This window comes from Mustelus asterias, chromosome 25 (genome assembly GCF_964213995.1).
Source record: "Mustelus asterias chromosome 25, sMusAst1.hap1.1, whole genome shotgun sequence".
Classification (NCBI taxonomy): Eukaryota; Metazoa; Chordata; class Chondrichthyes; order Carcharhiniformes; family Triakidae; genus Mustelus; species Mustelus asterias.
In genome coordinates this window covers 14,815,946-14,820,298 of record NC_135825.1, presented here as the reverse complement: position 1 = coordinate 14,820,298, position 4,353 = coordinate 14,815,946, and the positions used below count along the sequence as shown (strand labels likewise).

At 42.7% G+C, this 4,353-nt stretch overlaps 1 non-coding gene across 1 annotated transcript; it reads right to left on the bottom strand.

Moving 5' to 3' along the window:
- Positions 1-3,221: 3,221 nt before the first annotated feature.
- LOC144479320 (U2 spliceosomal RNA) lies at positions 3,222-3,404 on the bottom strand. The gene has a single exon (XR_013495509.1). It is a non-coding gene; the product is annotated as a U2 spliceosomal RNA (small nuclear RNA).
- Positions 3,405-4,353: the final 949 nt, after the last annotated feature.

The following is a 4,353-nucleotide window of genomic DNA, read 5'->3' as shown; positions in this document are numbered from 1 at the left end:
CTACACTATCCACAACACCACCAACATTTGTGTCATCAGCAAACTTGCCAACCCACCCTTCCACTTTCTCATCCAGGTCACAAAGCTTCTAACACAGACCCCTGACTAAGGACACATTTTGACCCAGCCTGACGGCATGGTGGTATAGTGGTTAGCACTGCTGCCTCCAGAGATCTGGGTTCAATTCTGGCCTCAGGTCACTGGTTGTGTGGAGTCTGCACGTTCTCCCCATGTCTGCGTGGGTTTCCTCCAGGGGCTCCGGTTTCCTCCCACACTCCAAAGATGTGTAGGTGAGGTGGATTAGCCATGGTAAATGCATGGGATTATGGGGGTGGGGTGGGTAAAACAGGTTTCTCAACCAGTTTAGGTAAATCTCGTTCACTCAGGGGATTAAAGTATCTGTTACTTTAATATTTGATGGTTATCCTGTTTAAAATATTCTTACTGTAATAATTAAAATTTTAATTAGTTTCTGTCTTCGGAGCAGCATTGTCAAAGACTCTTAGTTAACAATTTCTCCTTAGGGGCGTATGTTAGAAGATTTGAACGTGTTTGTGAATTGGAAAATGTTCTACCCGAATGCGGTTTAGTCATCATTTCCCACATTGGGCTGTTTCCTGGTTTATAAAAGGAAAATATGTTTGAGTGCATCTTTTGTGTGTGTGTCCCTCCTTTCTGGGATCCATCTTTCCAAATTTGAAGTTGAGAGGAACCATGTGAGAGGGACACCTGATTTGAGATTGTTCCAAAAAAAGGAGGTGAGGGTTATGACACTGTACACCACAAACTGCTGCTCACAGTTGTTTGACGCTAATTGTGATGCAGAATCTAAGGCAACATATTTAGCTCAAGCCAGATATGGGACTATGCCAGTGAATGGAGTAGGCAGTGAGACTTGAGTTTCAGTCAGTAACTTGAATCTCGATGAGGGCAACTAATGTCTCGATACTGAAGTACTAACGGAAGCATTCATAAAGCTGAACATATTTCTTCTTTCCAGGCACCCAGGTAGTAAATACGATGGAGAAGTGACATTTGGAGGGATTAACGATAAATTGTACACTGGTGAAATTGTCTGGGCCCCTGTCCTTCAACAAATGTACTGGCTTATTGCCATGGACGGGTGAGTAAGAAATGTGTGACTGCTTACTGGTGGCTTGTACTCGCCACAGATCAGTTTAAAAACACATTATATAACTTTAATAATGCAGTGAGTTAGAGCAAGTAAGAGTCAGGGTGGGATTTTCCAGCCACGCTCGCCCCCGAGACTGGAAAATCCCACCCGAGGTCAACAGACCTTGGCCTGGTCCCTATTCCGCCCGCTGCAATTCCCATGGCGGGCAGGACGGGAAAATTCCAATTTCCACAGAACAATAAACCCAAGCTCTCACAATTCCTGCTGACACAGTTTTAACCCCAAGCTCTGTACAAATACTTGTAAACTTGCTTAAAATGAGAGGTGCGAGTGCACAGGGCCATTTAATCTATCCAGCTCGCTGAAACGTTTCATCACAGTGTTAAATCCTTTCCAATCTCTCTGGAGTTCTGGCCATCATTTGTTCACAGGATGTAAGCGTCACCGGCAAGCTCAGAATTCATTGCCCATCTCTAACTGCCACCAGCAAGGTATTGGTGACTGTCTGGAGACAATACACATCTCTTTAACCTGTGCTTAACGCTCTCTCCACTCACATTGTCTGTACCTTTGAGACTTGATTACCTGTAAAAGACTCGCATTCCAACCATTATTTTGTAAATTGAATTTGTGTCTTTATATGCCCGGTTTGTGAACAAAACTCCCACTCACCTGATGAAGGAGCAGCGCTCCGAAAGCTAATGGCTTTTGCTGCCAAATAAACCTGTTGGACTTTAACCTGGTGTTGTGAGACTTCTTGCTGTGTTTACCCCAGTCCAACGCCGGCATCTCCACATCATATCTCTTTGTCTGTCAATGTCTTCTTGTCTTTTCTACAGCCATTTTAAGTCCATGTGTTTTGAAACAGAGAATTTTAAGTTTGTCTGTACTTCAGCCAGTTTTGTCCATATTCCACATGTTGTCTTAATGTCCATTAAAAGGTGGATTTACCTCATCTTACACCCACAGCATGTGGGTGACTCTTAACTGCCCTCTGAAATGGCCCAGCAAGCCACTCAGTTCAAGGGCAATTAGGAATGGTTAAAAAATACTGGCCAGTTAGTGACACCCAGGTCCCATGAATGAATTTTTAAAAATGCAACCAAAGAGAACCATGGAAATTTAGAACAGTGTACATAGGGGAGGGTGGGAATAACTTTGACCTTTTTATTGAACTAAGCTGATATCCTGCTGTGATGTTCATGAACAAAATGTGCTGTTTTCTCAAGAGATGTATTTTCCAAATTAGTAAATTCAGACAGTAATCGAATCAATAATTGCACTGAGAAATTCATGAAATTCCAAAATTTACAAAATGGACCATCAGTGAAGCGGGAAATTACCTGCAGGAATTTGAAAATATCCGGGTGGGAAAAATTGCACACTAACACCGACATGAAGCTTTAAGGTTCCATTTCTATTCAGTGGTAACACAAGAGAACAGTCAGCCAAACCAGCACAGATAATAGAGAAATTTCCCAGTTACACACTGTGTGAACAGAGAAAGAACGACTACAACAATGATTTAACAACAATGATGGCAATAGTGGCTTTAAAATGGCTTTTCTGACAGAGAGTTAAGCAAGCTGGAGTTTTTTGTCAACTTATTTTTTTGTTTGTTTATATCCGATTCAATCCAATCAAAGTCCAGTTCAAAGTCTCAGCAAGTGAGACATTCCAGATCCAAGCTGACAAGACAGGCTTCCCACTTCCTGTCTTGGGCTTGATCTGCATAGAATCATAGAATCCCAACAGTGCAGAAGGAGGCCACTCGGCCCATCAAGTCTGCACCGACCACAATCCCACCCAAGTCCCATCCCCATAACCCATGCATTTACCTTAGCTAGTCCTCCTGACACTAGGGGGGCAATTTAGCATGGCCAATCCACCTAACCTGCACACCTTTGGACTGTGGGAGGAAACCGGAGCACCCGGAGGAAACCCACGTAGACACGGGGAGAATGTGTAAACTCCACACAGACAGTGACCAAAACCTGGTGTTGTGAGACTTCTTACTGTGCTGTGAGGCAGCAGTGCTAACCACTGTGCCACTGTGCCACCCCACAGCACGAAACTTACATGATCCAAGCTGATTGGAGCAGGCATTGCACCTCCTCCAAGACTTGATCTCATTTGCATCTTAGCCAAAAGACCAAGATGCCGCTTTAAAAAATTGCTTCAAATGAAGCCCCAATGTAACCTCATGACTTTAACCAAGTGCAGGATGCCAAAACTACACTTGATCTTAGCCAAAAGGCCGAGAAGCTTTTCTGACTGAGAGTTAAGCATGCTGGGATTTTTTTCGTCAACTTATAGATGAAAACCAGATGCCGGTCATAAAGTTGCTTTGGGTAAGGCTCCGGTCTGGGAGCTGTGACCTGAAGCTTCCTGTCTTGGCCAGATAAGGAAAGATGTTTGCATTAAGCCAGACAGTGTGGCTTTGATTTATATGACTGTTACGTATGGAGCATACAGTTTGAACTAAGTGTAATGGCATCATTAGCAAGTAATTTCACTGGATGTTTGAACAACGTAATCAGTTTCTGGTTACATAGTTGGCTGGATGACAAGAGAATTTTCCAGAAGCGAGTGGAGAATTGTGAATAAAAAGAAACGCACAGTCTTTGTTTGCCAGCAATAACTCGAAGAAGCCAACCATTGTAAGAAGACCTGCACTCTGAAGGATGCTTCAGAGAAGAAGATAGATTCTACATCGAGGATATCTCTTGGCCAGTGTTTTTCCTAAACTCAATAGTATCGATTTTCAGTCAGATAGTTAAAGTTGATGTTCAGTTCAAGTTAATATGCAGTTAAGAGTTAAAGTTCAGTTAGAGTTAATGAGTTGCAACTGTTTATGTTTGAGTTGGTACTTGAACTGTTGAATAAAGAAATTGTTGAGTTCCTGTCCTTGTTAGTCTCATTAGACTGGAATGCTCGGAAGGTGTTTAAATTAAAAGCCACGTAACACACACAAAACTTAAAAATTACTCTTTTTCTTTTACTACAACTAATTATTTATTTAGCGAATGTAAAGTCCCAAAGCCAAGCAGTTTCTTCTGGTCTTGCTTTGTTTTTTTTATTCGTTCATTGGATGTGGCCATCGCTGGCTGGCCAGCATTTGTTGTCCATCCCTGAGGGAAGTAAAGAGTCAACCACATTGCTGTGGGTCTGGAGTCACATGTAGGCCACACCAGGTAAGGACGGCAGATTTCCTTCTC